At 44.6% G+C, this 11730-nt stretch overlaps 1 pseudogene; it reads left to right on the forward strand.

Annotated features, from left to right (window-relative positions):
* Positions 1 to 512: 512 nt before the first annotated feature.
* On the forward strand, positions 513 to 11439 carry LOC121793958 (annotated as a pseudogene).
* Positions 11440 to 11730: the final 291 nt, after the last annotated feature.

Consider the following 11730-nt stretch of genomic DNA (forward strand, 5'->3'; position numbering starts at 1 on the left):
TAAGTTAAGTTTTTAATCTCATAATAGATTAATAAATTAGAAACTTCAAATTTATTTATGCAAATCATAAACTTAGTATTTGATCATGTTTGAGTTTAAGCATATATCTCAAATTTATTATAATTAAATGTTTTACATCCTATAAATATAACTAATTCATCATTATATATTGAATTGATCTTATGTTAATTTTATCGGTAGTAACCTGATTAATCCGATGGACTAGCCTGAAACCCGAACCTTTATGATCAATAAAAATACAACCTAATTAGCTCGGAACCTATTTGACTGACCCGATTGACATACACGTAGATGATGTTTTTTTCTTTTTTTCTTCAGGTTAGCAAATAGAGATGTTTTTATAATGGGCTAATAAAATGGTTAAATGGGCCGAAATGATTGCACCTAACAAATGGTGGTAGAGTCCATTAAGTGAGGCCGAATTCCACTATACTTACATAGCTCATTCTCTGCAAACCCTAATTTTCGACTCTCAGCTAGCTCCCGAGAAAATGGCCACCGCCGCAGTTCGCCCTCTCGTCACTGTGCAATCCTTGGAAAACGATATGGCCACCGACGGAGGAGCCGCTGCCAACTTCCTCCCTTCCCGACGTTATGAAGGGCGCCATCCGCCCCGACTTCGTAACCTTCGTGCACGCGCAAATCTCCAACAACGCCCGACACCCTTACGCTGTCTACAAACGCGCCGGCCACCAGACCTCCCCCGAGTCCTGGGGCACCGTCTCCCGTATCCACCGTGTTGCTGGAGGTGGTACCCACCGCGCTGGCCAGGGGGCCTTCGGCATCATGTGTCGCAGTGGAAGAATGTTTGCTCCCACCAAAATCTGGCGCCGCTGGCACAAATCTGTCAATGTAACATAGAAACGTCACGCCGTCATTTCAGCGATCGCAACCTTCGCCGTTCCTGAAGGGGTTGGCAGCGGAAGCGTGCGTTTCTAACGGATCACATAAAACTGATCTATTTACCAGATTGTTTAGATAAATTCTATTCGCGTAATTATCACATGTATCATGCTCATAACTGGAATTTTAAACATGCTTTAGCACAAATAATCCCGAAAACATGCTTACTACGGAGTTAGCCAATTTACCTCGTTGATTCACTTAAGAATCGAAGGTGGCTTGCGTCTTCTCTACATGAAGATCTTGAGAACTCGACCTCGGATCTTCTAACTAGTTTCCCGGACTGTAAATTGATATTTGTATGGGCAAATCTCACCAGAATACTAGGACTTAAATAAAGAAGACAGAATCCTACTCACGGAAGGAGAGCAAAATCGTTTCTCTCTCTAGGATGAGGGGGACGAAAATTGTGTATGTGCACAAGTGTGTTTTCTGTCTCCTTTATTCTCCTATTTATATTAAGTGGCATATTGGGCACAGTCAAGGATCTAAGAAAGAATTTGGATATGGCCTCACCCCCAATTAGCTTTTTACTAATTAAATTGAACCCACAATTTAATACAAGCTTATATTGGAATATTATAAGCAGCCACTACAGAAGTAATATTGCACTGCCTTTCCAAATCCGAAATTACAAGTATTCCGGGTTTCCTTTTTATGTGTGTAATTTATTTCCCGTGCTTAAGATAGAAACATTCATTAATTAACCAATGTCTGCTATGGACTTAATTAATTAACATATAGTAATCTCCAAAAGTGGACTTAGTAAGAAACTCTTATTTATTATTCATAGAGTAATCATACTCCAACTAGCTAGGTTCCGAATAATACAACCTTGTTTCGAGCTCCTCTTGTGGATGTTATCAAATGAGACTCACCTCGCACACGATTCAACATAATAGCAATCCTAGCACCGCTAGATATTGATCGCCACTACCCAATATACTAGGATCGTTTGGTGACGAAAAACCCGCACCTATTGGTAAGTCAAACTAGTAGATACTCAATATCGTATGCTCAATGCTAACGTACATTGATTAAGAAATTAATTGTCAAGACCTCGTCTTTCAGTAGATAGCATAAAGACTCGTCTTGCTGTTTAGATCCAATTCAGTGCTATACCACACCAACGTCATCTTATTTCAATAAGGCTTAGAAATAATCGGACTGACATTGCGACCTTTGACGATAGGTAGTCTAGGCCTATCTAGGTTGTGAAATTCTTATTTTTCTTTGTTCAGAACTGACCGTGTTACCTTAAATTGGACGACGCCCACAACCGGTCTACTAAAACAAAGACTTAGACTTTGTTACGTTTGCTTATACATTTAAATATGCTATAAACATCCATTAAATGTAAAACATAACAACATTATGACAAAAATAATCTGTTGCATTCATTGGAAAATAATAATTAGAGTTTTACAGTATTCAATCACTCGAAAGGTGATTTCTAGTATACAAACCCTAACAGTTCCTTCACTCATCCTTGCTCACGGCCATAAGATTGATGAGGTTCCTGAATTGCCTCTTGTCGTTTCCGATTCCGCTTAATCGGTTGAGAAAACCAGCGCCGCTCTGAAAATACTGAAACAAATCGGAGCCCTAGACGATGCCGAGAAAATGGGAAAATGCGCAATTGCCGCTGCATTTCGAGGAAAGGCCCTCTGATTGTGTATAGAAACGAAGGATCCAAGCTGGTGAAGGCTTTCCGTAACATCCCCGGAGTCGACGTCGCGCATGTTTTCCGTCTCAATTTGCTCAGAGCATCCGCAATGCGTCTCGTTGCCATCTCTTTCTCATCTCGGGGAGATGAGACGACGTTGCAACCCCACGTCTCATCCCGGTCTCGCCGAGCGTCTCGTCCCAGCGAGACGGATGGAGTGCCAGTTCGCCACGCACCAGCGCCATGTGGCGCGCACTGGCGCTAGGCGTGACGCCCACTCGCCGGTCCGCGCTGATGCAATAAATCATTTTTTTAAAAAAATTCAATTTTAATAAAAAATAAAAAAACGGTCATATGACCGTTCAACGGTCATTTTAAAATTTTTTTTTCTTTTTTTACTCTATAAATACTCCTCTTTCATCTTCATTATACACACAAACACACATCTATTCTTCTCAAATAATCTCCATTTCCTCTCCAATTTTCATCTCACCTCTCCAATTTTCATCTAAAAATGTCCGACGACAGAAACGAGGGCTGCTCCAGCGGATAGGACTTGAACGCGCTTGGCGATTGGGGGGCATGTACAATGTCTTCGGTGGTTCCGGTTCCGGTTCGTCGACGCCGGGCACCCAAGGCTCGTCGACGCCGGCGGCATACCAACCACCCTATTTTGATGTGGATGCATACTCTCGTCCCTCCGCCCCGAGGTATTCACAGGGATTATCCAAAATTAGGGAGAATTATCCGGATGAACCCAATCCGGAAGGAGGACGAGGTGGTGGAAGCTCCAGGGGTCGCGCATTCGACGCCATTGAGGAACAGGAGGAGGCGGCCGAGGAGGAGGAGGATATAGGCCGTCATCCATACAGCCGGGCGGACACGATGACTCTGTTCAACGCTTGGGTCAGCGTCTCGTACGATCCCATCATCGGGAATCAACAAACCCGCAAGTGTTTTTGGGAAAAGGTCACCGCGGCCTACACCGAGAAAAAGCCGGCTCGGTCCCGCCGCAACACCCTAAAGATGCTTCGCAGTCATTTTGACCAGGTCGACAGAGATGTCAAAAAATTTTGCGGCGGCTACAAGAATGAAGCAGCTCAATACCAAAGTGGAGCCAGTTGAGCCGACATTATGAGAGCGGCTTTGCGAGTCTTCTTTGATGACAACGGCAAAGAATTCAAACATGTCGATGTTTGGGAGGCCGTCAAAGACGTTGAAAGGTGGGCCGGCGGTGTCCAGTCCAGCCAGGGCTCGAGCTCAAAGCGCATGAAGCACACGGCGGGTGGCCAACACACGTCTAGTGAGGACGGGTCAGACAACCCCTCACAAGAGGTTGAGGGCATGGCCACCGATGCAGGGGGCTCCTCCCGTGGGAGCCGTCGGCCGCAAGAGACCAAGGCTGCGAAGGCGACTAGAGGGAGGAGGGGCCGAAGCGAATCAAGCCAGGCGGGCTCGGGCTCGAACACCCTATTGTCCATGTACTTGACCGCCACGATGGTGGACACTTCCCGCTTGACGCCTCCATAATATCAAGCCCATCTTGTCGGAATTGAGTATATGGCAAGACAAATTGGTATTCCGCCTCCAGGTAGCTTGAGTGCACCGCCACCGCCTTCGGGGGATGATTCACCGACGTAGTAGTTTTTTTAATTTCTATAAAATTGTATTTTAAATTATGTCTTTTTTATTTATTTTTCCACGAATTTAATTATGTATTTTTTTAGGATTTTAAGTTATAATTTTATTTTATTTAATGAAGTGCGTTTTTATTAATTGAATTTATTGGAAATAAAAATAAAAATGAAATTGAATGAATAGTTAAGGGATGAGATGGTTAAGAGATGGAGGGTTGCAGGTGCTGTCTCTTAGTTAAGAGATGGGGTGAAAAGTACAGTGGGCCCATGACTAGTTAAGAGATGAGACGGTTAAGAGACGGATAAGAGACAGCGTTGCGGATGGCCTCAAGCTTGCTCCCAGAGGCCATCTCGGTAGGTTCATCGTGTGGACCAAATCGGCCTTCGAGAAGCTTGATGAGGTTTATGGAACCTTCGACAAGTCTTCGGAGAAGAAGAGCGGATATGTGCTGCTGAGGGCTAAAATGGTAAATGCAGATCTTGCTAGGATTATCAACTCTGATGAGTTGCAATCTGTGGTGAAGCCAATCAAGAAGGATGTGAAGAGAGCTCCTTTGAAGAAGAATCCATTGAAGAATTTAAATGTAATGTTGAAGCTCAACCCGTACGCCAAGTGATAGGGACCTCCCAGCAATATCGACTGAACCAGCCAAGGAGAAGCAGCCCGACGACCAGGCGTCGGTTCAGGAAGATAGAAGCGTGATCGAGAGAGGAAGGAAGAAGACACGTGAGGTTGGCACGAGGATGGATAGGCCGAGAAGAAAGGTTTCAAGGCCCGTGAAGTATCGCGATTATACGTCGCACTAGTCATACTGATTTTCTACGTTAATTATTTTTGTTTCCATATGTTTTATTTATATTTTTGTTAAGACATTATTATTAAATCTTTTCGGGTTTTCTTCTTGATTCTTTCCCGAATCGTAGAGTCGAATCAAGCAGGGTCCGGATTCTATATAAAGAATCCAATAGAGAGTCAAAAATTCATTCAAGATCAAAGAAATAAAATTCTCTTTCTTGAAACGCAAGCTTCAAAACCTTAGGAACTAGGGATTTGTTATCTTCATGTTTCTTGATTATTTGTGCACTAACCACTGGTAGGGATCAAGTCCTATCAATTGGTGCTTATCATTGATTACTCATCCCCCGTGACTACTCTCGAATGGCCTCCGATGGAAACAACAACGGGATGCCACCACCACCGCCCCCTCCATCAGCAGATGAACTCGCGCGAATGGTACTGGCACACGATCAGAAAATTCTCGCCCAGAAATTCGAATTGGAATCGTTTATGAGGCGTCAGGACGCCACGACCAACGACATCAAGGAGAGTTTAGCCTTGTTGGTCGCTGCTAGCCGTGCCAACGAGAATGATCCGTCTGATCGCCGTCGAACCACGACAGCTTCACACGGCTGGAAATTGCCTCCGTCCCACGTTCAAGCACCGACGGGCGTCGTCCCGGAACCTCTGCCGCGGGTTCGTCCAGAGCCGCCTCGTTTCAATGGAGAGCATGTTACCGATTGGATTCGGAATATCCAGAAGTATTACAACCACCATTATACTCCACTCGAGGATCGCCTTTACCTGACATCGTATCTCTTTGACTACCCGGCATCCAAGTGGCTGACCTATTGGGAAGACAACTGCACAGATAAATCCTGGGATGAATTCTTGTTGGTTGTAAAGTATCGATTTGACCCAGATCTTTATGTTGATTATGTCGGACTACTGGCTACACTCCGTTAGACTTCTACCCTCGTGGCCTATCAATCTGAATTTGAGGAAATCATGCAGAAGGCGCCTCAGGTTGGGGATGAAACTTTGATGTCTTTATTTATTGCAGGTCTCCAGGACCCCTTTAAGCAGGAATTATTGACTAGACGACCAGTCTCGTTGAATGAGGCGTTCGCTTTAGCCCAGCAATTGGCTGCGAGCCGCAATCTCTCCACGACAACTACAGCAACACCGAAAACCAATTGGGAGACTCGTGATAACCGGCCTGCCCGATAGATCCCAGCCCTCACTACAGCGCCTCCGCACAACCCACACCCACATGTAACCGAAGGCCAACTTAACCAGCAGCGGCGAAATGGTATCCCGGTCAAGCGGATTTCTGCAGCAGAACGTCGGGAACGCACTCGGCTGGGCCTTTGTTGGTATTGTCTTGAGAAGTACACCAGGGAGCATATGTGCAGTGAAGTTTTTTATGCCTTGATGGGGGCAAAGGATGAGGATGACATCCTAACCGATGAATTAGCCCACCAACACGTCGAATCTGAGCAGCTAGATGATGACGGGGAGAATATGGTGATCACTGGCGACGTTTCGAGTATCCACGTGATCAGCCCAAAAATTAAGCCGAGAGCGATCCGCTTGAAAGGTCGTATCAACGACAGCGAGGTCTCCGTTTTGATTGATGGTGGGAGCACACATAACTTTATTCAGCCTGCAGTTGCAGAAAGGCTAAGTCTATGTGTCCACCCTATTATTCCGTTCCGTGTTTTTGTTGGCAACGGTGAGTCTCTCCGCTGCTCTCATGCATGCCTGAGAACACCTATTACTATGCAAGGCTATTCATTTGAAATTGACCTATTTATACTGCAAGTGAAGGGACCAGATGTGATATTGGGAGTGCAATGGTTACAAGAGTTGGGGGACGTCACCAAAAACTACCAACATCTGACTATGAAGTTTGATCTAGGCGATAGACCGATATTCCTACAGGGTGAGGGTGCTTCCCCAAGGCAAATATCATATAATAATTTGTTCTCCTTGATAGGTCAGGAACCAGAATGTGACATGTTCGAATTAGTCTCGATGCCCCCAGAAACCGACGCTGATGTGCCGCCAACTGAGAGTCAGCAGCCAGCAATTGATCCTGCACTGGCCGAAGTCCTCAAGTCCTTTAACATGGTGTTTTCCGTGCCCTCGGGGCTGCCTCCATCCCGTCATTGGGACCACCGGATTCACTTGGCACCTAACTCCAAACCGATCAACGTTCGTCCCTATCGTTATCCGTACTTTCAGAAGATAGAAATAGAGCGCCAAGTCAAGGTGATGTTGTCACAAGGTGTAATTCAGCATAGTACGAGTCCATTTTCTTCTCCGGTGTTGCTAGTCCGTAAGAAAGACGGTTCCTTCCGTTTTTGTGTCGATTATAGAGCATTAAACGCAGCCACTACACCGGATCACTTCCCTATACCCACTGCAGATGAGCTTTTTGATGAATTGAACAAAGCTAGAGTTTTTTCTAAATTGGACCTGCGATCGGGCTATCATCAAATCCGTATGCATACTGATGATGTCCACAAGACAGCTTTTCGGACACATGATGGGCATTTTGAGTTCTTGGTGATGCCTTTCGGGCTGACCAACGCACCATCTACTTTCCAAGCAGCAATGAACTCTATTTTTCAGCCATACCTGTGCCATTTTGTGATTGTGTTTTCTGATGATATTTTGGTTTATAGCAGCTCAGTCTCGGAGCATGCAGGACATCTTGCGAAGGTTCTACAAACATTATCTGATTGTTGCTTTTATGTGAAGCTATCGAAGTGTGCATTCGGCGTCGACACTATCGACTATTTGGGCCACATAATCTCGGCGGGCGAGCTCAGGGCTGATCCGGCTAAGATAAGCGCCATGACGGCTTGGCCTACTCCGACGACGGTCAAGCAGTTGAGGGGATTTTTAGGGCTTACAGGTTATTATCGGCGTTTTGTACAGAATTATTCTATTATAGCTGGCCCTCTTACAGATTTGCTCAAGTAAGATGCTTTTGTGTGGTCTGAAGCGGCGGAGGACAGTTTTGTCGCCTTAAAATCGGCCATGGTTGATGCACCGGTGCTACACCTCCCAGATTTTGATCTCCCTTTTGTGATCGAGACTGATGCGTCGGATTTTGGGATTGGAGCAGTTCTAATTCAAAATGGACATCCACTTGCTTATTTCAGTAAGAAATTAGGTCCACGTCGTCGTTTGTCTTCTACTTACCACAAGGAACTTTATGCGATTGTTGAGGCGGTCCAGAAGTGGCGCCAGTACTTACTTGGGAGGGAGTTTGTGATTCGTAGCGATCAGCGTAGTTTGAAGGATTTGTTATCACAAGTCGTGCAGACACCCGATCAGCAATTTTATCTGCAGAAATTGACGGGATTTAAGTTTTCCATCGAATACAAGTCTGTGGCTTCCAATAAAGTGGCGGATGCCTTGTCGCGTAGAAACCCAGATCTGGAGGCAGAGGATTCAGCAATCATGGCGATGTTTATGAGACCCACGCCGACTATTATGGATACAATTCGTCGGGAAAATTCTGTTTTACCAGATTTAATCAAGTTGCACAAAGCAGTTGCGGATAATGCAGGACCAATACATGTGCATGTCGCCGATGGGTTGTTGTTTTTCAAAACTAGAATATATTTGAGTCGGGATTCGACTGTGCGTGGGGCCGTTTTGGAGGAGTCGCATGGAGCGAAGACAGCAGGACACCCTGGGGAGAAACGGACCCTTGCTCGTGTCGCAGCTGTATTTTTCTGGCCGGGAATGCGCGAAGACGTGCGCAAATTTGTCGCTGCTTGTCAGATTTGTCAAGCCACAAAATATGTTACGGATAAGCCTTCGGGCCTTATTCAGCCACTCCCGATTCCGGATATGGTTTGGGCAGCAGCATCCATGGATTTCATAGTCGGTCTTCCGAATTCACATGGGTTTACAACAATTATGGTGGTAGTGGATCGATTATCCAAATATGCTCATTTTGGCGCTTTAAAGTCAGGATTTGATGCCCCTACGGTGGCGCGATTGTTTGTCAATACAATGGTAAAGTTACATGGGTTTCCTGACAAATTACTTTCTGACAGGGATGCTATTTTTATGAGTGATTTCTGGATACAATTGTTGACTATGAGCGGATCGAAACTTCAGTTCACGACCGCATATCATCCCCAAACTGATGGACAATCTGAGGTGACTAATCGAGTTTGGAGCAGTATCTAAGGGCATTCACTTTCGAGCAACCAAAAAAGTGGTTTGAATTTCTGCCATGGGCGGAGTTAGCCATGAACTGTAGTGAGAATGTGAGTATTGGGATGTCTCCGTTTAAGGCGCTTTATGGCAGGGATCCGCCTATTATATTTGCAACGCCAGCTATGCCTTCGCGGAACGCAGCCGTCTCGGAAAATTTGGGAGAAAGGACTGCGTTATTGGGGAAGCTAAGGAGTAATTTGGCCGAGGCCCAACGTCGAATGATAATTTCAGCGAATAAACATCGGCGGGACGTTGAATTTCAGGTGGGGACAATGTTTGGCTGCGTTTGCAACCGTACAGACAAGTATCTGTGGGGAAACCTCTTTCGGCAAAGCTGAGTAGGAGGTTTTATGGACCTTTTTCGGTCATGGAGCGCGTGGGCAAGGTCGCGTACAGGCTTCAATTACCACTCGAGAGTCGTATTCACGATGTGTTTCATGTATCGTTACTGAAACCATTTGTCGAGCCAATTACAGATTCTACACATTTGCCACACTTGCCTGCATCATTTAAGCATGGTAGGCCGTTTGACACACCCATTAATGCTTCGGAGGAACGTGTGGTGCTAGTTGATGGGTTGCCACAATCACAGTGGTTGGTGCACTGGTGTGAGGACTTGGCTAATCCAACATGGGCGCCGAAACTCGAGTTACTACAACACTTTCCGAATCTCAGCCTCGTGGACAAGGCTTTGCCTATGTGGGGGGGAGTTGATAGGGACCTCCCAGCAATATCGACTGAACCAGCCAAGGAGAAGCAGCCCGACGACCAGGCGTCGGTTCAGGAAGATAGAAGCGTGATCGAGAGAGGAAGGAAGAAGACACGTGAGGTTGGCACGAGGATGGATAGGCCGAGAAGAAAGGTTTCAAGGCCCGTGAAGTATCGTGATTATACGTCGCACTAGTCATACTGATTTTCTACGTTAATTATTTTTGTTTCCATATGTTTGATTTATATTTTTGTTAAGACATTATTATTAAATCTTTTCGGGTTTTCTTCTTGATTCTTTCCCGAATCGTAGAGTCGAATCAAACAGGATCCGGATTCTATATAAAGAATCCAATAGAGAGTCAAAAATTCATTCAAGATCAAAGAAATAAAATTCTCTTTCTTGAAACGCAAGCTTCAAAACCTTAGGAACTAGGGATTTGTTATCTTCGTGTTTCTTGATTATTTGTGCTCTAACCACTGGTAGGGATCAAGTCCTATCACCAAGGCCGCGAGGAGAATGGCGCTTCTGGCCGAGGCGCAGAGGGTTAAGGCCAAGCAGGACAAGCTTGACAAGAAAAGGAAACCAATCACCAAGGTACATTTCCCTTTTTTTATGAATCTATATGTTGAATTGATATTTGCCTATTTTATAAGTTAATTATTAGTAGTTCATTCCTTCCTTTACAATGTGTAATTTGTATTCTACTTTGATACTAAGAGCATCCACAATAGGAATAACCCAACAATAGCCTAGCCACAAACTCCTCCTGCCACATCATCAACACTAAAAATCCTCCTGCCACATCATAAATAGTCCAGCAATAGCCTAGCCACATCATAAATAGCCCAGCCACATCAATAGCCACATCACTAATAACAATTATATAAAAATGAAATAATTAACAATCACACAATATATGGAATTTAATTTACGAGATATATACGGGAAACATTAATAATACTATTAAAATTTTAAAAAGTACAATAATTTAAAAAAAGTACAATAATTTAAAAAAATTACAATAAAATGACATGCAAGGCGCGTATATAGAGAGAGTACAGAAATTTAGATAGAGAGAGTACTCGTTAAAACAAGTGGTGCGAATAAAATGACGTGCAAGACGCGTATATATAGAGTTTCGGAAAAAAAAAATCGCGCTAGGCGGTGCGCTAGGCGATCCGAACGCTGCAATAGCACCGAGCGGATCGCCCAACGCACCGCCTAGCTCCACGGAACCGCCGAGTGCTAGGCGGTTTTTAAATCCGGAAACCGCTAGGCGGTTGCAATAGATCGTCTAGCGCACCGCCTAGCGCCGGCGCTAGGCTAAGCGGTGCGCTAGGCGCTATTGTGGATACTCTAATAGGAGGAAGCAGCATCAATCAAATCGGCTAGCAAGGGATGGTACAAGGCTATGATCTCTGATAGCGACTACACAGAATTTGAAAACTTCACAAAATGGTTGGGTGTATCTCAGTGAGGAATCTTTATTTGCAAACATATATACAGTATGTTTCATTTGTGGAGTTATAAGTTTTGTATGTTTCATTTGTGGAGTTATAAGTTTTGTAGTCAGCAAGGTTTTGGTTTGGATGGGAAATATTTCCGAGCTTACATGGAGAGTTCTTGTTTAGAAGATTTTCTTAAGTTTATGTTGCCTTTTCAGCTCTTCTTTTGTTAGTACATTTGTTCTTTCTACCACTGAACTTGAAATTTGTTTAAGTTCATTTACACCATTTAAGCCGAGATTATTTTCAACTTTGGTTGATCA

The sequence above is a fragment of the Salvia splendens genome, chromosome 3, assembly GCF_004379255.2.
Source record: "Salvia splendens isolate huo1 chromosome 3, SspV2, whole genome shotgun sequence".
In the NCBI taxonomy this organism is placed as follows: domain Eukaryota; kingdom Viridiplantae; phylum Streptophyta; class Magnoliopsida; order Lamiales; family Lamiaceae; genus Salvia; species Salvia splendens.